General features: G+C 39.1%; 1 protein-coding gene across 3 annotated transcripts in view; it reads right to left on the bottom strand.

Moving 5' to 3' along the window:
- The window catches only part of mgat4c (mgat4 family member C), a 142097-nt gene that overhangs the window by 97520 nt on the left and 19358 nt on the right, over nucleotides 1-25219 (bottom strand). For 2 of the 3 annotated variants that reach the window (XM_061773936.1, XM_061773937.1), the window contains exon 1: nucleotides 3740-5726. The exons of the other annotated variant lie outside the window; for it this stretch is intronic. The gene's annotated coding sequence lies outside the window, so the exon portion shown is untranslated. Of the gene's footprint in view, nucleotides 1-3739; nucleotides 5727-25219 lie in introns of those variants that run through there. 3 annotated transcript variants of the gene reach the window in all.

The following is a 25219-nucleotide window of genomic DNA, read 5'->3' as shown; positions in this document are numbered from 1 at the left end:
CATTGGAATTGGGGTTGTACGTTGCGGTCGTAGATTCTAAAATGTATTTGAAGTTTTCCAAAACAACATAAGCTTTGTTTTGAGAACTGTAATTTGTGTTTGAAGTTTTCAAAAACACGATAATACCATTTTTGAAGACTATAGATTGTCTTTGGTGATTTAAAAACAAAAAAAAACCTGTTAACATCACAGCAGACTGAATCGTCTTTGACGTTTTCAAAAACAACATTCGTTTTATCCATCCATCCATCCATCTTCTGAGCCGCTTATCCTCACTAGGGTCGCGGGCCTATCCCAGCTATCATTGGGCAGGAGGCGGGGTACACCCTGAACTGGTTGCCAGCCAATCGCAGGGCACATATAAACAAACAACCATTTGCACTCACATTCACACCTACGGGCAATTTAGAGTTGTCAATTAACCTACCATGCATGTCTTTGGGATATGGGAGGAAACCGGAGTGCCTGGAGAAAACCCACGCAGGCACGGGGAGAACATGCAAACGCCACACAGGCGGGGCCGGGGATTGAACCCCGGTCCTCAGAACTGTGAGGCTGACGCTCTAACCAGTCACCCACCGTGCCGCCACATTCGTTTTATTAAAGACTAAATTGTCTTTGGTTTCTGAATTGTCAAAATTCAAAATTTTGAGTCTTACAATAAACATTGTATGCATTATTAAGGACAGAATTGTCTGATATTTCCAAAAATGTGTTATTAGCTTCGTAGAAAAGATTCTTTAAATTGTCTTTGATGTTTTTAAACACAATGTTAGCTTCAGAGACGCTAAATGGCCTTTGATGTTCATAAAAACACGTACAATGTTCAAACATACACTAGTTACAAGGACCATTCTAAAGTGTCTATACTGATTCAAAACACACGTTGGCTTTGTTTAAAATCCTAAATGTTTTTACAAACAATGTTAGATTTAAAGAGCCTTAGTTGTTCATAAAAACATGTACGCTAGGTACATATATTATTCTAAATTGTTGCATTCAAACACATTAGCTTTGTAAATAGTGAATTGTCTTTGATTCACAAAAACGTTAAGTGTTTTCGATACAGCACCTATATAGATAGATGGACTACAAATCGCCTTAGATGTTTTCAAAAATGCATACGTTTGGTTTACTGAAGACTCTAAATTGTCTTTGATGTTTCGTAACACACGTACGTTAGCTTTTAGGGGTTGGAGGAAAAAGATGCGTAAGGTGCATCAGCAGCGTTTATCACGTTGTGCAGGTGGAATGAGTCATAAGGACCTTTATGACCTCCGCTAGTGCAGACGACCAACAAGGGGAGAGACAAGACAAACAAGGGGTTGCAGCATTACAACCATTATTGCCAGCATTTGTCTAACCTTTCACGGATGATTATTTGAAATGGACACACAATTAAGTGATAGTAGAGAAACAGACAGAAAGATAGGTAGAAGAAATAGGCAGGTAGGTAAGGTATGTTGCACTTTAAAATAATAAAATGTCATGAAAATCTAATTCAATTGAAGTAACACATTTCAAATAAATAAACCATGTCATGTTCAGTTGACGCTCCCTGCATTTCTCTCGGTTGGATATTTTCTGTGCTCTGTGTTTTTTGTAGTAAGTTTTCATATTTTTTTCTGGTAATATTCCCTGGTTTACTCTTTTCTTGTTAGTCAATGTTTGTTTGTACGTTGTAACTGACCCTACTACTTAACAGTATTTGCAGCACTTTATGTTTATTTCTCTGTTCTTTTGGTACTTTGTAAATTACTATTTGTTCCAAACAGCTCTCGCTCTTGATTAGTCTTTTAGTTTGATACTTTTTCCTACTAGTTACTAGAGCCTATTGTTAAAAGCCTTCTTATTTAGTACTTTTGCATGCACAGTCCTCATCTACTCATTGGTACAGTAGCACTTTTTGGTGAATCTTTATTGAAATAAAGACTTTTAGTAATTACTTCCACACTTTATTGCTTTGGGGTCCAACCTGTCACAACCTTTAACAAACCAAGACATTTAGTTACTCTGCGCAAATTTTTTTAATTTATTTTTTTATATATAAAAAAATAACTCTAAAATCTAATTACATAAAACTAGCAAATTTAAATTGAATTATATACCTGTAGCGAATTAAGAAAACCAATATGTCTATTTTTTTTTTCTCCTGAGTGGATAGAAAATGCACTTAATTACAGAGCTACTCCTAAAACGAATTGACTTTTATGACCAATCAAGACAGTGAAGAATTTTAATATTAATCAGCGCATCGTTGCACTTACTCCATATTTATGTTAATAACTTTTGATATTGCACATCAAGGAGGAGTGTTTTAACATATTTACAGCCAATATTGATGCAAGAAAGGGATACGTTATGGACACAATTTAAGGATACATGATGGTACTGTGCTGCATCAGTGCAAGAATGCTGTTGATTTTGAGCCATATAAAACTAATCTTTTCCCAATGAATTATTGTGCCTTCTTATTAAAACAAGAAACCTGTGTGCATGTGGGACACCGGCGGCAGAAACCCGAACATGACGCAATTCCTTCGCCACTTTGTCTGACCTTGTCGACGTGTGACTCTTTTTGTGTTTTGCGTGATTAAAATAAAATAAAAGTCTGTGATTGTAGTAGATAAAGGACGGGGAGAGCCGGTAGCAAAAGGAAGTCAGGCATTCTAATGATGTAGAATTAGAATTTCTCTTTGATCTTTTTTATGAGGTAGTACTGGCCTGAAATAAATAGTAATAATTTAAGCCATCTATAGCAATAAGTAAATCCATCAATAGTAATGTGTAAAGCCATGCAAAGTAATAACTGAATTCGCTCACAGTAATAACTAAAGTCATCCATAGTAAGAAGTATGGTTGTCCCGATCCAGTCAACTGATTGGAAATCGAGGGCAATCACATAATTTTCAGCTGATCAGTATCGGGTGAAACAATTTTTGAGGTCACAAATAAAGCTGTGCGAACATTGTTATTTGTTTACTTGTTTTGAACCAATGCTGCACTAGATTTACAGCCATATAAACACAAAAAAAGTAAGACAATTTGGATGCACTCTTTTTATTCTTAATGAATTGACAAGGTATCAGATCAGGACTCGGTATATCAGCAGATACTCAAAATCAAGTGACTCGTACTCTGAGTCAGGTGCAAAAAAAATGTGATCCAGACATCTCTAGTAAGAAGTACAGCTTTCCATGATAAGAAGTAAAACCTTAGTAATCAGTAATAATTAATGCCATTAGTGATAACTACAACCCAACTATAGTCATCAATAGTAATTAGGAAAGCCATTAATAGCAATAAATAAAGCCATCCATCCTAATAAGTAAAGCATCCATAACAAAATATTTCCATCGTTATAACGTAAAGCCATAGTCACAAGGAAAACCTTATGTAGTTATGAGTAAAACCATCCATAGTAACAACTAAATCCATCCAAATAAATAACTAAAGCCATCAATAGTAATAAGTAAACCTATTAAGTAAAGTCATCCATGGTACTGAGTAAAGCCATTAACAGTTATAGGTCAATAGTAATAAGTAACGCCATCAATAGTAATAATAGTAATAATTAAGGCCATCCATAAAATAACCAAAGTCATTCACGGTAATAACGTCATAGTAATACGTTAAACCATTAAGAGTACAATGGGAATAAGTAAAGACACCCGTGATAATAATACATTGGCTTGCATGTCCACGCTCACGTCCAAACGTGCGCGCGTGCGTCACTCACCTCCGCGTCGGCACACGCGGATGTCCGCCGCCGGATTCCCGCGCTCCGGCAGCACAGCACCGGGCGACGCCGCCACAAAGCACCGGGCGGGCGGCGGTGCAGCCAGGCAGGCAGGCTCCACGCAGGCGTCGCTGCCTCCTCGTTCCCTGCTGAGCTCGCTCCACTTTTTTGAATTGATTTTCTTAGCCGTCTGAACTGCTGCCGCATCCCAGAGGTGCCATCGGTCCGGATTCTGTGCGCTGTCTGCCGCTGCTTTCTTGGAGCGGACCTTCGCGGCGGCGCGGAGCTGAGAGCTCGGGAGGGGCAGTGCGAGAGACACAAGCAGATTGGGGAGAACGCTTGCTCCAGCTGTGTGCACGCTTGTGCACTGAGCCTAGGCTGGCCTGGACACACCTGTCAGGAACGCGCGCGCGCACACACACGTATAACACACACGATAATAGGTGCGGTAGGCCTACTGGTGATAGAAAAGAGGCCATTCCTGAGCAAAAGTGTCTATTTTACTCAAACATATATCTATACAAAATCAGAGAAACCAATCATTTTGCAGTTATTTTTTTTCCAGAGCTGAACGTATGAAGAGTATACACATGCACTTAAATGTCACGGAGTCTCATCGGCATGTTGCTACATTTCGAGATGCATAGAGATTGGAAGAGTCACAGAAAGGCACAGAAGTGGATGTCACTGGACATTATCCTGGATCAAACGCTTGTATATTTTGCCATTCATGCTTGTTAGACAGAAATAGAGAGAGAGAGAGAGAGAGGGAAAAAGAGAGGGGGAGAGAGAGAAAGAGAGGAAGTTCTACAAAAAGTACTGAAACATTAAACCGTTCGACATGTGCAGTCAACAGTGTAAACAGAAGGTCAAATTAAGTTTACTTGTAAAGATGATAGCACATTTTAGGTTCATTCTGGAAAATTCCGCATATCCCCAACTTTTTGTGAGAAGCATATTGTCACCGTCGGCAAGAAACCTTCGTTCAAATATGGCCAATTTCATTATTTATTTATTTGTACAAATCTGTGCCATTTGTCAGTCCCCACGTGGGTCTGTTATTTTTCCAAGTTATTGACCAATCTAAAGAGTTGAAAATGTCCTGCTCTCTTTGACGATGCAAGGAAGGTTACACTTTTCCCACATGGCTAGCAAAGAACAAGGAGAGCCGGCACAGGAACAGGAAGCCTGACTCCCATCCATCCATCCATTTTCTGTACCGCTTATCCTCACAAGGGTCACGGGAGTGCTAGAGCCTATCCCAGCTAACTTCGGGCGAGAGGCGGGGTACACCCTGAACTGGCTGCCAGCCAATCATAGGGCACACTTAAACAACCAACCATTTGCACTCACATTCACACCTACGGGAAATTTAGAGTCTTCAATTAACCTACCATGCATGTTTTTGGGATGTGTGAGGAACGTACCTGGAGAAAACCCACGCAGGCACGGGGAGAACATGCAAACTCTTCACAGGCGAGGTTGGGATTTGAACCCCCATCCTCAGAACTGTGAGGCTGTTGTGCTAACCAGTCTGACTCCCAATCTGTAAAAAATTATAAATTTAATTTTGTCACGATCAGTCAGAATTCATGGGGCTCAACCCACCAAAGTCGGAAAAAATCTATTTACGAATAGGTCCATCATTTGAGGTCACCTGTTACTAAGCAGAGTTGCACTCAATCACGCACAATCAACTGCAAAAAAAACGGTTGTACCCAATGGGTCACAGCACTTTTTCCTTGGCAAATTATGGGGATTACATAATAAAAAAATAATAATAACAATTAAGAATACATTTGAATGCAGTCAAGTCACATGCTTGTTTGTTAATCGGCAGAATTCATGAGGCACAATATTTGTGTACCACGGTCCATTATAATGTTTCATCGTAACATTTTCTATCGCTCTAAATTAAATGAAATTAAAATACAAATTTATGAAAATAAAATGTAAGGAGTTTAATTAATGACGTTGCTTAGTAAGGTCTCCCATGACAAACAGCCAATCTGTCAGCAAATCAAATTCTTCAACCCCAATTCCAGTGAAGTTGGGACATTGTGTTAAACATAAATAAAAACAGAATACAATGATTTGAAAATCATGTTCAACCTATATTTAATTGAATAAACTACAAAGACAAGATATTTAATGTTCAAACTGATCAACTTTATTGTTTTTAGCAAATAATCATTAACTTAGAATTTTATGGCTGCAACACGTTCCAAAAAAGCTGGGACAGGTGGCAAAAAAGATTGAGGAAGTTGAGGAATGCTCATCAAACACCTGTTTGGAACATCCCACAGGTGAACAGGCTAATTGGGAACAGGTGGGTGCCATGACCTGGTATAAAAGGAGCTTCCCTGAATTGTTCAGTCATTCACAAGCAAAGATGGGGCTAGGTTCACCTCTCTTTGAGAAAATAGTCGAACAGTTTAAGGACAATATTCCTCAACGTGCAATTGTAAGGAATTTAGGGATTTCATCATCTATGGTCCATATCATCATCAAAAGGTTCAGAGAATCTGGAGAAATAACTGCATGTAAGCGGCAAGGCCGAAAACCAACATTGAATGCCCATGACCTTTGATACCTCAGGCGGCATTGCATCAAAAACTGACATCAATGTGTAAAGGATATCACCACATGGGCTCAGGAACAGTTCTAAAAACCAATGTCAGGAAATGCAGTTCGGCGCTACATCCGTAAGTGCAACTTGAAACTCTACTATGCAAAGCAAAAGCCATTTATCAAGAACACCCAGAAAAGCCGCCGGCTTCTCTGGGCCCGAGCTCATCTAAGATGGACTGATGCAAAGTGGAAAAGTGTTCCGTGGTCCGACGAGTCAACATTTCAAATTGTTTTGGGAAATTGTGGACGTCGTGTCCTCCGGGCCAAAGAGGAAAAGAACCATCTGAACTGTTATGGATGCAAAGTTCTAAAGCCAGCATCTCTGATGGTATGGGGCTGTGTTAGTGCCAATGGCATGGGTAACTTACACATCTGTGAAGGCACCATTAATGCTGAAAGGTACATACAGGTTTTGGAGAAACATATGCTGCCATCCAAGCAATGTCTTTTTCATGGACGCCCCTCCTTATTTCAGCAAGACAATGCCAAACCACATTCTGCATGTGTTACAACAGCGTGGCTTCATAGTAAAAGAGTGCGGGTACTAGAATGCATTATGCAGTTTTATTTTATGCAGTTTTAGTAGCGTTATGAAGCGTAAAATATGACAACGGAGACCCCGGACCGTTGAACAGCTGAAGCAAGAATGGGAAAGAATTCCACGTACAAAGCTTCAACAATTAGTGTCCTCAGTTCCCGAAAATTTATTGAATGTTGTTAAAAGAAAAGGTGATGTAACACGGTGGTAAACATGACCCTGTCCCAGCTTTTTTGGAACGTGTTGCAGCCATAAAATTCAAGGTTAATGATTATTTCCTAAAAACAATAAAGTTTATCGGTTTTAAAATTAAATATCTTGTCTTTGTCGTGTATTCAATTAAATATAGGTTAAACATGATTTGCAAATCATTGTATTCTGTTTTTATTTATGTTTAACACAACGTCCTAACTTCATTGGAATTGGGGTTGTACTAGCTGAAGTGATACAACCCCTATTTAAGGTCTTGTTGATGATGCAATCAGTGTCAGAGTGTCATGCAATCATACATGCAAGACACTTCAGCGTGACCCAGTGAGAGTTCTGCCTTATCACGTTTACCTGTTCCTGTCCCCGTGGCTGTTGTGCATTCTGCTACAAGGTCAACAAGGTGTGTCTTTCCATGTTTCTGCTCTCTGTGAATCATGGATTAACTATTCATCCAGCCATCCATCCATTTTCTGAGCCACTTCTCCTCACTAGGGTCGCGGGCGTGCTGGAGCCTATCCCAGCTATCATCGGGCATTAGGCGGGCAACACCCTGAACTGGTTGCCAGCCAATCGCAGGGCACATACAAACAAACAACCATTCACACTCACATTCACACCTACGGGCAATTTAGAGTTGACAATTAACCTACCACGCATGTTTTTGGAATGTGGGAAGAAACCGGAGTCCCCGGAGAAAACCCACGCAGGCACGGGGAGAACATGCAAACTCCACACAGGCGGGGCTGGAGATTGAAATCCCGCTCCTCAGAACTGTGAGGCAGACGCTCTAACCAGTTGTCCACCCTGCTGCCTGGATTAACTATAATTATTATAATATATTATAATAAAAAAGAACTGAACGATTCGGTGAACGAATCTTTTGAATGAACTGATTCGAATGATTCAGTGCACTCAAAAGAACTGCCGTGCCCATCACTACTCTGCAGCCTGGCTTCGAATTGACCTGTCACAGTTGATCTTGAATTGATTGTTAAAATCCTTTCTAACTTCACTGGTGGTTCAGTGTTTTGCACTTGGTTCCTTCGCCATACTCGCTATTTGTCTGCTCATGACCGTAACTCATGATAGTGCTCATCTACATAACAATTAGCAATTGACTATTAATGCAGCACACCTTTTTTTTTTTTTGTTTTATTTTTTTTTTTTAAATCCACATTTTTCTCCATAACATTTGCATACAGAAACACTGATTAACAGCTGCACATTACGTTTGGCGTCAGCACACGGAAATTATCTCGCCTGTCTTGTGCATTAAAATGCTGATTGCATTATTTAAAAAGCCAGCCGGTAATTATTCCCATTCTGTGTTTTACTCACGAATAATTTCACGCTGCCTTGACATACAATAACAGGCACTAATGGAATTTTTTTTGTTTGTGCATGTACAATAGCTGCTTATTGGAATAATTCATATTTTTAGTTTTAAAGTCAGAATAATAATGGAAAGTCTGAATTTGGACGAAACAGCCAGTTGTCTCGCTAGTGGCTAGCACGCTAAGATAACAAAGAAGCTCCTTCTTGTCAAACAGATTGACCCAAATACACCACACCACTCACAGAAAGTTCTAAACTGAAGTACTTTGTTTACAAATGAAGATGAAGTAAATGAACAAAAATGTGAAATATATACTGAAATACTATCTGTCACAACTTCAGAAAACATGACTTTTTAATTCCTGAAAATGTACTTTAATTTCATAAAATTAAAACATTTTGGGAAAAAATATGGTTGTTGTCACAATATCCAAAATATCTTAATATTTTGACGTTTTTTTGTTGTTGTTGTTTTAAGAAAGACTATTCTGGTAATATTTTGACAATTTTCTTGGAATTTCTTTTCAATACAATTTTCCCCTCTGATATTGCAATGTTGAGGTCATAAGGTCTTAAAGGTCATAAAATGTGTTATTCAACCCTATATTTTCATTGTGAATTACATCTCTGAAGTCGCACAAAACTTTCAGAATTCGACGTCATGAGACATGAGTTTGGCTGTAAAAGACGTCACTTCTCTTACCGTTTTCATTTTTTTGCAATACAAGGAGGAGCAGCCTCACAATAGGTGTTAAAGAAGAAGGTGAGGCGCAACAGTGGAAATGTAGGATGCTTTGTATTCCTAAAGCCTGCTCATCTGCCAGTGGACATGGCCTGGCATCAAAGTGACAATGAAATGTGCACACAGTAAAATGTTTCAAGACGCCGCATCGTTGACTCCGTCTCGGCGGCAGTAAAAAAAATTCAAATATATATATTTTTTAAACGCAGTAAAACGTTAGAGCTTGTGCAGAAGGCGAGAAGGAAACAAGTGAATGTGGAAAGCAAAGGAGAAGGCTTATTAAAGTCAACGCACAACGTGGGGAAGTTAACATCAGTCTGTCTGTATCACAGGTTGCCGCCGTTAGTGAAATACTCTTATGTTTTGTCTTTTTAAACTAGAGCTGTATGACTTTTTTTGTTTCAAATGTTTTTCTCAAAATGAGGAGGTCTAACAAAGGTCACACATCTCTTCCTTTTTTATCATTAACTGTCGGACAAGTAATTAGCACCTAGCGCAAGAAGCTAACGTAGCAGTCTACATCTTCACTCAGTGCTCCTTGTCAAACACAGCACAAACATTGGGGTTGCTAAAAAGCCAAAGGAATAGCAAAAGACTGGCCCAGCATTAATCCTTTGATGCTGGCTGAAATGAGGTCTGTTGAGGTGATTTTCACAGTATACAACAGAAATAGTCATTAACCAAGTTTGTGTTGTTGTTGTAGAGAATACTTCCCTAAGGTAGCATCGTCGTAGCGAAGCAGAGGTCAGACGAGAGCTCATGGGCCCTCGAGAACGGCTTGGGATAAGCCGGAGCGACAATTAGCGGAGTGACGCATCTCGGCACGTCACACCTCGCGGTTGAATCACGGCCGCCAAATGCCAAAAATAGCTCGGACCGCTTCGGCAATGACACAACAGCCGAAGGTCAACACAATACTTGCCAAAACGCAACATTTTCTCACTTTTCTTTCCACTTGGATTGTGATAAAGAATGGCTGTTGTTAGTGTTATGTGGCAAGAGTCACAATAGTGAATGGTATGCTGCTAGGCATCCAAAAAAGAACTGCGCGTTTTCTCAGATTATTTTCAACTTGGATCCCTAGAGTATATATCAGAAAGAAGACAATGACGACAATGACAGTAACCGGTTGTTTTTTTTGTCAAGTCGTTTGCCTTTAGCAAAAGATTTGTGCCTAGGAACCACACGGATTCCCCGCGGCTCATGAAGCGCCTACGATGAGTACTGTACGTCAACCAGTGTTAATTTTCTATGCGAACAACTACAAAGTTCAGTTCACCGTTTCAAAAATGATCTAGTTCAATTCAGAATTAAAATTTTTAACTAAGTTCATCGTTCAAAAAATGACCTAGTTCATAGTTATTTTTTCCCCCCAATATGTTGCTGATGGGCTATTACCCTCAAAATACTGGCATTTTATTTCCCCATTGTTGCCACCCATTCAGTCCACACTAGTAGCCAGCTTCTGCTTTCACCCTACAATCTCAAAAACATGAGAAAAAACTGATTGCTTGAATAGTCCTGTTTTTAAATGAAGAATTAAAACAAAAACAGGACTTTTGTCCTTAATGTGCAAACAAAAACATGTAACACGGTATGATAGGAACGACGGTGAAAGGACATTGATAACTTGTCATTCCTTGCAGCTGTTGGCTGATGATATTGACAAAATATTTTGTCTATCTCGTCTTATATTGAAAACTGTTTTTTGACACCAAAAAGAACACATTCTTAATAATGTTCTTCTGAACTAAGTTCAGTTCACGTTAATGAACTTTCGTTCTTTGAACTCGTTCAGGTACAACACTGATGTCAACTGTGTCACCGTGACCAAGCACACCGGCATGGTAAATTTGGATAAAATGTGAAACTTTCAAACATTTTCAAGCTTTTATTATATTTACAATAACTTTGTACTGTACTGGGCGTTTTAGTATAGTTTAGTTTAGTATAGGATGGATCGCAGTATAGCATAGTATACTGCGATGCATCCATAAATGCACAATCATTATTTATGCTCTGTAATAAAAAAAGATCCGGATCTGGTCGACATAACAATGGAGAGCGACTTGAACAACAAAGTTGACATTTGGCTAATTGCTGCATTCACTGTACCCTGAATGGATTACACTCATTTCTTAGAAACAAATGTACACTGACGGACGAACTAGCAGGCATGCTTCTAATTGGGGAGGCTAATTAGCGAAACAAGGGTTGTCTTAATGAAGCAAATAACATTCATTGTCTGCTTCCCAATACTGAACTGTCAATCATGTGGGAACTTGTTTGGCTTTGCTGTAAACTAGTGCTCACATTACGTAGCATAACGTTAGTATTTTGTGTTAACAAAAAAGCAAACATAAGTAAAGTAGAACCTCGATTTAACGGATTAATAGGGGGCAGGGGGCATCCGTTAATTCTGTTTTTTCCGTAAATTTGAAGCACTTTTTTTCATGGCCTAAAAACCCCCGGTACAGTCCAAAATTATTGTAAGGAATGTAAAAAAAAACCTTGAAGCTAGGTAAGGTAACTTTGGATATTAAGTTACATTGGTCTATACTACCATGAAAGTGCTGTTGCACATACCATTTGTAGATCCCTAATTTCACAGAATTTCATGTGGTTCTTATGCACAACACATTTCTTATCTTTGGTAGGGTCTACATTCAATTTCACTGGAAAAGCTTGGAGTTTTTCCTTACTTTTATATATGTCACTTAGTTTGTTTTTTTACGCCACAGCCCTCACATACTCCAGATTCTTAAAAAGTTCTAATTTGTCACCAATAGTAAGGTTAGTGCGCTTCCTTTTCCCACTTCCATTACGATTAGATGCCATAGTGAAGGGATTGCCCAAAAGCAACTGTATACTGCATCAAAATCAGTGTAGAATGTTCGAGAGATGAGACACGATGATAGCTCCAGTAAACAACAGCCATAGATATATGAATAGGGAAATTCAAGATGCCCCTTTTGAGCTGAGTGCTTACGGTGACGCTAAGCTAATGTCCATGCCTTGCCTTTGATGGGAACATCGCCAATGCCAACATGGCCACCAAGTAGGCACGTCGGTTAGCCGAATCTAGTATTCATATCTGTGACAACAGCGGCACAACCAGGAAATACTGATCCCAGTCGCTGTCCAGTGATAAACAACAGCCTGGACTTAAAAAGATTCACACTTGGGGCTGACGTCACTTCTGTTGGCAACTTATTCCATTTGTGTGCAGCATAATAGCTAAATGCTGCTTCACCATGTTTGCTATGGACTCTGTGCTCTACTATTTGACCTGATTCTGTAGCTCTCAGAGCCCTACTGGGAGTATATTCCATTAGCATTTCTTTGATGTATTCAGGACCTATAGACCAGTAGCAGAACTTTAAAATGTATTCGAAAACTAACAGTGTAAAGACTTAAGTAAGACTTTAGAGTAATATGCTCTGACCTCTTTGTTCTGGTCAGAACCCGAGCTGCAGCATTCTGAATGAGCAGCAGCTGTTTAATGCTCTTTGGGGGAGTCCAGTCAGAAGACCATTACAATAGTCAAGTCTACTTGAGATGATAAAAGCATGGATGAGCTTCTTCTGTTCTGCTTGGCACATGCAAGCCTTCACTCTGGATATGTTCTTCAGATAGTAGAAGGCAGTTTTAGTAATTAATTTGATATGACTGTTGAAAGTCAGGTCGGAATCTTATCAGTACACCAAGGGTTCCGACTTGGTCTTTTTTTAGCTAGCTTTGTTAGCTGGTAACTGACAGTGACAACGCTTCACATAAGTCACATAACATCCGTACTTTCGTCAAAGGGCTATCAACAGGCAAAAGGTGTGCCTGTTTGTTTATGTTTTGAGATTCAAATGAGTATGCTGACAAGCATAGCTTTATCCAGAGCTAACAAGTTCTATACAAATGTTGCAATCAGGAAATAGCCTCGTTATCTTAGCTGGCTAACTAGGCAGAACGAACTTGGCCAATACAAATGTTGGAACTAGGAGCGCCTAGTTCGCCTAATGAGGCAGTAACTGGGCTTTAATAGCATATTGTTAGCAATTTGGTTAACGAGCGAAGTAGAATTATTTGCCAGCTATTCCAACATGCATTCCTTGGGTTTAACTCAAAATACATCATCCGCTTCTTCTTCTCAACACTCACTGTCTAAAACACTTTTAAATTAAAACAGAAAATGCGAGCACAAAACGCAACAGACACTGTGAGGTAACCAACATGAACTGATGGTGGCCAGACATTGTGAACCTCACTGTTGCCATCTAGTGGCAGAACACCTGAAGCTCGACATGAAGCAAAAATTCAAAAACAATTTAAAGTCGACCCAGAGACAGCTCAGAAGGAAAAAAAAGCATAAGTTGCGGCGCTTGTAAGTCAAGGTACCCCTGTATCTACTTTTTGTAACATTTTTGTTTGGTGGCGTGGTGTTAGAGTTTTCCAACATAAAATGTGTGCCTTGGCTCAATAACAGTCGGAAAACACTGATAGTGTTTTTAAAAAAATTTGTGTTCCTTGTTATTTGTTGTCACTTAGGCGACTTAAGTGAGTTAAGGTAGAGCAATGACACTATAACACTAGTCAGAATCCCCTCCATCGCCTTCCCGCAATGATAAATGTTTACGGCACTACATTAAGATCAAATTACCTCTCCTTCTCGAGGCCGTGTCATCGTTCATCCGTGGGGGCCCGCTGTCATAAATTTGTTTTGCAGCGTTCGAGCGGCGGGAATTAGGGGACATTCATCTCGTGGACGGACGGTTGAAATGACAACTTGGCCTCCTGTAGGACACAAGTTGCATTGTGGAGTGACTGATTGATGCGCCTTGTTGTTGTTGTGGTGGTTGGTGATGAAGGCGGGCCCACCCCTCGCACATGACTGTGATGTTTCTTTCTGTGTAAGCACAGATGACAGGCTCACAAGGAGAGGACTCAAAATGAGTCCTCAGTGCCTTTCCCTAAGCAAAGATTTTCAGTAGGCTTCAAACAAAATGCGCACCAATCCCCACTGAATCTATTATTAGTCTTTTATTATTTACTTTTTGTACTTTTGCATCAAGAGTAGGAGATAAGGGGGAAAAAAAGGTAAAGCAGGCGGCTTATTTTTTTTAACACAATACTCCACATTTCTTTCCTGTGAAATAAAAGAAACATGTTTTTTAGTCATTGCTTCATCTCATGTGGTCATATTGACAATATCCATCAAGGATCTGGAAAGTGCTTTATGAAGCCCTGTAGCATGACCATGAGGATGTGGTTTGTCTCAAACTGATTTTTTTCCTATTTTCTGGTAAACTTTGATCGAAGGCGGAGATATTTAAGTAGAATGACCTTTTCACCATTAAGTCCCCTTATAAAGACCGTTTTTGACAAAATAATGACAGCTCAAGTCTTTAAATATGACTTATAAGTCCGTGGTTTGTCGCAAATAGATTTTTAAGCTAGTTGCTGGTAAATTTAGATCTAGTTCAATAGTATTCTCGAACAAAGTGAACTATGGTACTTTATAAGGAGTTACTGACAAAATCCTGACAGATCTGAAAAGTGCTTGCTGTATCAAGGCCTTTAATATGACGTACGATTCAATGTGGTTTGTCCCAAATTGATTTTTGACCTAGTTGTAATTAAAATTCGATCAGGGATGAGTTTTTTTTTTTTTTTTTAATTACCAATGTGTCACCTTATAAAGAGGCATTCATGAAATAATGCCAGATCTAGAAAGTGCTTATCAGAGCCCTCAATATGCTATATATGACCCGATTTGGTTTGTCACAAATTGATTTTTGTCTTTGTGGTAAACTTTGATTGAGGGCAATGGCGTGGAACCTATAGCCCACCTTGGCCCCAAGGGTTTTACTGAGTTTTTCTTTAATAATTTGACCTATTACAATTGTCACAGAACCTATATGGTGAACTTCTTGCATATTGGTGAATAAAATGTTCACGCAAAAAAAAAATATTTTTTTTAATCGCTTCATCTCAAAAGGAAATACCATCTACATAAGGACAAATCTAGACAACAATCAAAATCTGAGTCGATGTGGTTCGTCAGAAATCAATTTTTGACCAATCAATTTTTTACATGTGTTTCGCACCCATTTGTTTTTCTTCCTTGTCTACCTCACTTCTTTACGCATCCCTCTCTAATCCCTCCTTTTTATTTAGTTTCAATATATTGCAATTAAACACTAAAAGGGATTAAAAAAGCAAATGAAATGTAGCATTAAAAAACACCCAGAGCCACTATTTGCAGAAATACGGTACTTTAAATTAGGCAGTAGATTATGTAGGAGGAAAAAAAATCAGGTAACTGCATTGATTGAACAAGACAAATTTTGAAATTGGAGAAAGTGAAATTTGTGGATTTGGATAGTTGTAACATCCATTCTGGTCCAGTAGGTGGCAGTAATGAAAAAAAAAAATCAAGGGAAGAAGCTACTGATGTAGCGCCGAACTGTATTTACTGACATTGGTTTTCTGAATTGTTCCTGAGCCCATGGGATGATATCCTTTACACATTGATGTCGGTTTTTGATGCAGTGCCGCCTGAGGGGTCGAAGGTCACGGCCATTCAATGTATGCATGCAGTGATTTCTCCAGATTCTCTGAACCTTTTGATATTATGGACCGTAGATGATGAAATCCCTAAATTCCTTGCAATTGTACGTTTATCAGTTTGAACATTAAATATCTTATCTTTATAGGTTGAACATGAGCTGCAAATCATTGTATACTGTTTTTATTTATGTTTAACACAACGTCCCAACTTCATTGGAATTGGGGTTGTACAACATTCATGAAAAAAATAATAAGGCTGCAAATTATTTGCCTTTTGTATTGTATTATTTCAAATCATTGACGTTTGGCCAAAGATCCCTCTCAGCTCGATGTGGCGTCCTTCGCGGCTAATCCCACTAAACCTACCCCTGGTGGATCTTTGCTACAGGAGGGCTACTTCCAAAGAAGAAGGATGAGACTAGAAGGAATTAACAATGCCTTAACCTTTTCACGCACAGAACTGTCCATTGGGGGGGGGGGGGGGGGGATTTGAGACGTAGCCACCAATTAGCCGCTATCGTTCGGCGGGGAAACGATGAGCTGAACGCGACACCCCTGCCATTGTTGAGGCTTCATTTCACCGGTGTTGTCAACTACCTGGCTGTCCTTTCACAAGATAATGCTGAGATTTTAATGAGGTGCACCAAAAGCCCCTAAAAAAAAAAACGCTTTTTAATTACCGCGAGAGCCCATTTTCTCTTGTGTAGTCCAATAATGAGACCGTCCAGAAAATCAATTGAGTGCCCTGTGTAACAGGAGGGAGTAGCCATTTTATTCCCTTGCGGTGAGAAATGACCTCAGTACTCAAAACGTTAGCATATTTTTGCACAAAAGGCTTAATGGGCTCGTTGTAAATCTTTCCCAATGATGTCACTTCCCATGTGTTCATTATTTGACATCTGGATTGCAACTATGTCGTTACGATTACTAATTACTGTATGTTCTATTTTAATATGACCATGGTTGTACGCTAGTGATCTCTTATCCCATGTTAATGTTTGAACATTTTTTTTTGGAAGGATTTCTGTCAAATTTTAAATTGTACAAACTCGGGTTTAACTTGGCTCAAACGTAATGTAATCCCTATATTTTATGATATAATATCATGCATTAAATCAGTTCGAACAAGTTTTCACACTGACTTCGGTCAACTTTCAAACTCTACAAACTCAGGTTGGACTAGGAGTTGAATGACTTCAAATTTTTGGGAGTCGAAGCTAAGGTGTTGAGACTCGAGTCGATTTCGATTAATCGATGGCATCACTGATTTTTGTTTTTTTGTCAACTCGCTGTGCCTCCTTCCAAACACGAGCTCGTTCACTCTTCCCGCCGTCCTCGGTTGCACTGGCCCCGTCCCTTGACTTGTTTATCCAATCACAATAAGACATTTTCATTGCCTCGCAGACAGTTGGAAATTCTAAAACTCTAACATCAATTTATGTAGCACAACTGGTCACTATGTGAATTGTTGAAAACGTTTTATAAGATCCCACTGTCTGTGATGACCTGAAGGTTTCTGTGATCTATATTGATTGAGTGAGTTGGGTGGCAGAGCCAGTGGAAGAAGGAAGAGGATTGCAATGTCTGGCTGCCTGCGGGATGAAGGCTGATGGCTGAGATTGCCAGTTGGATGCTTTCTTTAGTCACATTAACCTTTCATTTTTGCAATAAGAGGTTATTGTTCGACTACTGCTTGCCTTTGTTTCATCGTCAATGCAGACGCTGCAATATGCAATAAAAAGTTTGGAAAGATTTTGTGTTTCTTTTGTTTTATTTTAAATAAGCAGCTAATTAAATGACTATTGCATAGAAATATTACCTTTTACTGTGGCAGATTTCTGGGTAGGAGTGATTGTTTCCATTTTATTTCAAAACAGCCGTCTGTTTTGTTTTCAAACATTCAGGCTGATTTTCAGTTATTTCTTTTAAATATAGCCTCATGGTCAGATGAAGGTTGGTCTAAAAGCGAATGAAAGCGCAATAATACATTATTAAAGCAACATTTTGGTGGATGTAATTCATCTCTTTTTAAACCTCAAATGATTTTGCCTTTGGATAAATTCAGCTCGCCTTCATTTCTTAATCCCAAAATAATAACCCCATGTGTCTTTGTTTGCCCCGCGTCGTAAACAGTGCGGCCCAGGGGATGCATCTCGTATTTTATGCATTCGCATGACGATCATGGCGACAATGCTGCTGTTGTTGTTGTTGCTGCTGTGGCTCTTTCGCACCATCCATTAGACAATGTGACCCAGGGAATTATGTCAATAAGTCTGACAATGGAGCCCGTGGCAACAACCCTAAGCCGCAGTAATAACACGACATACGATGTACAAAATATGTTTTAAAAAAAAGCAGGATAAACATTATGTATAACAATCATCCACTTAAAGAGTTACAAGTATAAATATGCAGTGGGCAGCTCATGGCCCACCATACATTTTATCATTTAAGCATCTTGCAAGATAGTAGTCAAGTCACAAACTCAGTGGCAAAGTGGTCCAAATATGTCGTATGATGTTATACTTTGATCTCTCATAATATGCTAACATCATGCATGACAGCTGTTTGAACACTGAAGAATTTCTCCAAATTTTGGTCAGATTATGAATTGTAGAAACTCTGTGGTGTTGGACTTGACCAAAATACGTTATGTAATTTAATACTTTGAGCTATCATGATATGCTAACATAATGCATGATAACAGTTTAAACACTAAAGTATTTCTCAAAACTGTTGAATTACAAATTGTACAAACTCAGTAATGTTGCACTTGGCCCAGACATGATGGAGGATTTTATCCTTTGAACTCTCGTGAAATGATAACATCTTGCACGATAGCAGTTGGAACAGTGACTTTTTTTGGCAGAAATCTCAGTCGAACTCCAAATTTTACAAACTCAAGGATGTTGCTCTTGACCTAAATATGTTATATGATTTAATACTAATAATAGCAGTACGATTGCTGAAGTTTTTCCACAAATGTGTCAGTTGAATTACAAATTGTACTAACGCAGTGGCGTTAGACTTGGCCCAAATATTTTATCCTTCGATCACTCGTGTAACGCTAACGTGACAGCTAACTCCCTTGATCCCTCACGAAATGCACGAAAATCTTGCACAATAGCAGTTGGAACTACCGTATGACCTTTATGCAAAATTTTCAGTTGAACTGCAAATACCACAAACACAGCGCCGTTGGACTTGACCTCAATATGTTATATGATTTGATATTTGGATCTATCAGGATATGCTAACGTCATGCATGATAACAGTTCAAATGCTGAAAGTTTTCTCAAAATTGTTAGTTGAATTCCAAATTGTACAAACACCGGGGCGTTCGACTTGGCCCAAATATGATAGGATTTAACCTTTGATCACTCATGAAATGCTAACATTAAATTTCAAACACCTTTGACCTCTCACAAAATGATAACATTTTGCACAACAGCGGTTGGAACTGTGACCTTTTACACAAAAATGTCAGTCATATTTTTTGTTGGACTTGACCCAGACATGTTATATGAGTTAATACATTGAACTCTTATGATGTGTAAACATGCCCTGCGATTGGCTGGCAACCAGTACAGGATGTAACCCGCCTCCTGCCCGATGATAGCTGGGATAGGCTCCAGCACTCCCACGACCCTTGCAAGTATAAGCGTCTCAGAAAATGGATGGATGGATGGATATGCAAACATTGCAAACATAGTAGTTCAAACATCGTTTGCTTTGTTATATGTTTTTCTTAAAATTGTCGGTCGAATTCAGAATTGTACAACCTCAGGAGCGTTGACTTGGCTCAAATATAATAGAGAATTTTAACCTTTGTGAAATGCTAACATTATAGTAGTTTGTACTTATTTGATCTCCCTTGACAATTTAACACAGGGTCGTCTCTAGGTTTTATGGATGGGGGGCTTAGCCCCCAGGATTTGCCCTTGCGAATGTAGCGTGCGAGCACAAAATTTCACAAATAGCTGAAGACTGAGAAATTGCATTTTAACGTTTTTGGACAGATTTTAAAACAATACAATACTGGGTAAAAGTTACAAGTCACCATTAGATTTTTAATGTTATTTCAGTCTGTTTTTTAACACATTTGTATTTTTTTTACACAAAAAATATGTATACATAGTGTATGTTGGTTCATGGTGTGAATTCATGCATTAAGTTCACTCTCTGACCTCCATCTGTATGTAAACACCCATTGTGAAGTCAGGACAGGAGCTTTACAATACAGGGCTGACTAAAAGCAGCATGAGGAAAAGAACGAAGGATGGACAGTTTTTTTAAGAAGGTAAGTCTTCATCACTGCTGGTAGTAACAATTAGTTATGGCCCCCAGCTAACAGCAGAAAGTCCCATGCTACAACTAACTAGCTAACTAACTAATTACAGTGGACCCCGCATACTCGCTGTTCGGCACCCATGGATTCACCTATCCACGGATGTTTTTTTCTTTTTCTTTTTTTGTTGTTACATTTTTTTGGATTAAAAAAATTACCGATTATTTTGTAGTTTTGTTTTTTCTTTTAAATTTTTTTGGGAGGAACCATCCCCGAAAATGCAGTTTGAACTCCTTTGATCACTTATTTTTTTTAAGAAACTTATTTTTTTTAACAAACATCACAGTGGAATTCTGAATTCAGAAAATTAGCGGCGTTGTGTCTCAAAAAAATTGCCAATGAAAAAGTACGTTGAACTGAGCTCTGATGAGGTAGAGGTAAAAAGACAAGTATTAGTGTGAGTCAACCTCAGTCAAGTGTGTGAAAAAGAAAAGCGATACAAGGGCACTGTCAGAAAGAATGAATCAACGGGAGAAAACAGCCTCTAAATGGGAAATAAATCAATCGTCAAATGTCATTTGACGCCGTGCTGAGCCTTTACCCGTCCCTGGAAGTCCCGTCGGACTTTCCGCTCTCACTGGCGGGGCCAAACGTTTATTGAATGGCAGTCGACGAGACTAAAATATATTCAATGCCGTGTCATCACCGCATCAATTTTCTCCACCGTGATGCGCCGTAGGCATGCGTTTGGGTCCGTGTTAAAGTTCACCGCCTGAGATTGGTCACATCAGTCCTTCTTCCACAGGCTCAAATGAGCAATTTTAAACACAAGTGGACCTGGAAGCGGTGTTTACGTATCCAGCTAGCTGCTCATTCTTTGACATTTATTCAGTTAAGCATCGACACGTTCATGAGCAATTTAAGAGCGTTCAATAGCGCCGCAACTAAACAATGGATTTAAATACAATGGTATACCTGGTACAAATTGAGAATTCAACTCTAATTTTGTGGAAAATATATCAGCGTTCAAACTGTATCATGCATATGCATTTTCGTTCAATAAACGTTGGTGACTATGGCTCTCCTTGTCCACATTACAATAATTTGAAAAACCTGAAAAGTTGGGTCACTCGTAAATCAAGGTACCATTGTAATGTAATGTATTTGGGCCAATTCCAGTTTTTACTTGCAAAAAACTTCAGAATTTCAACTCTTAATATAATTTATATCACCATATAACGACAGATGAAAGGATAAAATCACAGAGCATATTTGGGCCACCTCTGAGGTGCGGGGTTCAATCCCCGTCCCCGCCTGTGTGGAGTTTGCATGTTCTCCCCGTGCCTGCGTGGGTTTTCTCCGGGCACTCCGGTTTCCTCCCACATCCCAAAAAACATGCATTAATTGGCGACTCTAAATTGCCCGTAGGCATGACTGTGAGTGCGAATGGTTGTTTGTTTGTATGTGCCCTGCGATTGGCTGGCAACCAGTTCAGGGTGTACCCCGCCTCCTGCCCGATGACAGCTGGGATAGGCTCCAGCACGCCCGCAACCCTGGTGAGGAGAAGCGGCTCAGAAAATGGATGGATGGATGGATGGCTCCAAAAAATTTTTTTTACAAGAAACAATGTATGTTTGTTCATCTATTTATGCCAGTGAGGCATAGTGACAGAAAGAAGGAATATATGCTCTTCTATTAGATGGCAGGAAGTACATACAGTAATGAATGTATCCACTTTTTGTGACATTTTTGTTTGAAGGTGTGCTGTAAGATTTTTCAATTGTAAAATATGTGCCTTGGCTCCATAAAGGTTGAAAATCACTGCTTTAGCAGCATCAGATGTATGACACCACCAAATCAATCTACTGTACAGTATGTCCGAGTATAGACGATTGCAAACACTCCTCATTCACTGATCTTGTCTTGCAAGTGGAATGCTAACACTAGCACATTAAGATTATGATTATTAGATGATCCCAAGTACGAGGGAGCCTCTCATTAAGTCCATAGCTTGTTCTCAGAGTTGATGCAACGGCGTGAGCAGCATTCTGCTTTCAGCCTGTCAGGAACGTCAGCATTTATCTTGTCAGTTGGTAGAAACACAACAACACACCGCTTAATACAAATGGACTTGGACACGAGTTTACATCTGAGCGCTATCACTTGATACAAGTCCATTTGCAGTGCTGGCTGGTGGAGTGTATATATTTATACATACATACACACACACCTGATCGAGGCAAATTTATGGTGGTATGATTGGCTTTCCTCCTACGTATTACGGCTCAACCATGCTCACTGGAACGTTCAGAAGCTTAGATATGCACCTGTAACCAATGCCAAGGTGATGTTTTGCAACAATTACTTTGCGATGGTCTTGAGACAGCTCTTTGCTCTTACCCATCATGTGATGTGTCTTGACTCACACCTTGGCAATGAGACATTTTTGTAGGCCATCAATTTGGACTGAACCAGCTGATATTCATTTGCACTGACAAGGGGCTGGATTGCTCTTTGATTATTGATAGATTGTAGGTGTTGTCTTGGCTTTCCATGCCTTTTTGCACCTCCCTTTCTTCATGTGTTCAATACTTTTTCCCTGTGTCATTTCACATTATTACACACAATTTATGATCTTATTTGTCTTCTTTCTTTGTATGTAGGATTACTTGCGTTGTTCCCAACATCTGGTGAAATTTTCATGTCAGTAGCACCGTTGGAAATCATTTCGTGAGAAAAATGGTGATGTGTTGGCGCACCAACTCTCTATTGGGGTGTTTAAGGGGGTGCGTGGCTTTGGGAAAAGGCTGTTCTTTGACATAAAATCAACATACTGTCGCAACATAACAATTGAATTTATTCAATGGATTGTATACTCTTGGAAAGCAGATCTAATGAAATAAAAACAATCCAGCTCTTAATTTTTAGCACTTACGTCAAATAAAGTAGCTAACATCGTCGTATGTCAATTTACTTAACGACAACGTAACCAGAAATGTCAACAACGGTTTTCAATGTGATACGTGGTCTCCCCTCGCCAACTTTTTAATGACCTCCTCTGAGGTTAATTTGTACTTTTTGTACTTTTGTGCTGAGGTAGAAAACCAAGAAAAAAAACATTTCTCTCAACATGCAGACTTTTTGCCTTTCTGAATTTTTGGGGTGATTTGGAGGTCATCAATCACAGTGACAAACATGGCCACTCACTTGGCCGTCATCCCTCCGCTGAGGCCAATCTATCACCGACCACCACTGCCGACGTCAACTTTGTTGTATTTCTGATCCTCTGATGTAAACGCTACACAAACTATACAACCAGAAACAAACACAATAATTTTTACAGAAACCATGGGGTGCTTTTTTTTGCGTCACAGATGGATAGAAAAAAAACGGTTTCAAAAAAACAACAACTATATATATATATATATATCCATCCATCCATTTTCTGAGCCGCTTCTCATCACTAGGGTTGCGGGATTGCTGGAGCCTATCCCAGCTATCATCGGGGTACACCCTGAACTGGTTGCCAGCCAATCGCAGGGCACATACAAACAAACAACCATTCGCACCTTAGGGTAATTTAGAGTCTTCAATTCATGCATGTTTTTGGGATGTGGGAGGAAACCGGAGTGCCCGGAGAAAACCCACGCAGGCACGGGGAGAACATGCAAACTCCACACAGGCGGGGCCGGGGATTGAATCCCGCTCCTCAGAACTGTGAGGCTGACGCTCTAACCAGTTGGCCACCGTGCCGCATATATATATATATATATATATATAATATATATATATATACATATATATAATATATATTATATTATATATAATATATATTATATATATATATATATATATATATTTTATTATATATTATAACTTTGAAATTCTGACAACCTTCTTCCACGTCAAACTGTCACCAGTTAGCATGGATGAACATCTGTTGCAATGCTAGGAAATATACTACACCTACAGTCTCCTGGTTTTCATCGAAGAAAAACCAGAACAGTACAGTACAGAACAACAAGCATCAAATAAAAGTTTTTATCTTGCAGTACTACATTTGGAGTAATTTAGTCTATCTCTTAAAATAAAATGTTGAAAAATACTGAAATAAATACTGAAATAAATGAATAAAAAAAAACAGACAATAATGTTACAGTGGTGCCTTGAGAAACAAGTGACTCAACTTACGAGTTTTTGAAGCTACGAGCCGTCGATTGACTGATTATTGATTTGCAAGTGCAAATGAAAGATATGAGCGCTGTACTGTACTAACTCGCTTTGCAGCAAGAAGCAGTTTGGCAGATAACATTAGTAGATGTTAAAAAATGTAAGCTTTAACCTGTTTATTGCCACTCTCGTAATTTTGTCGGTTAGTGAGTTATTTAAATATTACTTAGTTTAGTCAGGTCATTGATCTGTTCGTTGATTTGTATGTTCATTCTTTGTCCTTTGGTTTAATTCATTAATACTTTTTTGAAATTTATTTTTTAGTTGATTAGGTCATTCATGGTTACTTCAATTTGTTAGTTTAATTTGTTCAGTTAGGTCATTCTGGTGTTTGTCATTTGTTGGTTAGACGGTTGGTTAGTTTGTTTAATTTGTTAGCACCCTGCTTCCCACCCAAAGTCAGCTGGGATACGCTCCAGCACGGCCGCAACCCTAATAGGGATAAGCAATCTAGAAAATGGCTGGATGGTCGTCTTTAGGTCATTTGTAATTTGGTTTGTCAGTTTTTTGTTCACTTAAATTCTTACTTCCTTTAGTTAGTTATTTATTTAGTTAGTTTGTTAGTCCTTTGATATGTTGATTAGTTTAATTCATTAGTTTGTTTATTTATTTGGTCAGTTGGTTGATTATTAGTTCATTTTTTGTTTGTTTAGTTAGCTAGCTTGTTTGTCCTTTCATTTAGTTGGTTGGTTAATTTGTTAGATTGTTTAATTCATCAGTTAGTTTAATTCATTTGGGTCATCCATCCTTTGTCGATTAGTCAGTCCGTCTGTTATTTAGTCAGTCCGTCAGTCTATTAGTTTGTTTTATTTGTATATTTTAGTGTTGCCCTTACAGTCGACTTGCATTTTGGCCTAGTGGGGTAGCGTCACATTATTAGGAATCCCACTCGTGTTCTAGGCCACGCCCTGCTCCAATATTACTGACTGCAGGATCATGCGCAGC

Source organism: Phyllopteryx taeniolatus, chromosome 5, assembly GCF_024500385.1.
Source record: "Phyllopteryx taeniolatus isolate TA_2022b chromosome 5, UOR_Ptae_1.2, whole genome shotgun sequence".
NCBI classification, from domain to species: Eukaryota; Metazoa; Chordata; class Actinopteri; order Syngnathiformes; family Syngnathidae; genus Phyllopteryx; species Phyllopteryx taeniolatus.
This window is presented reverse-complemented; position numbering and strand designations above follow the sequence as displayed.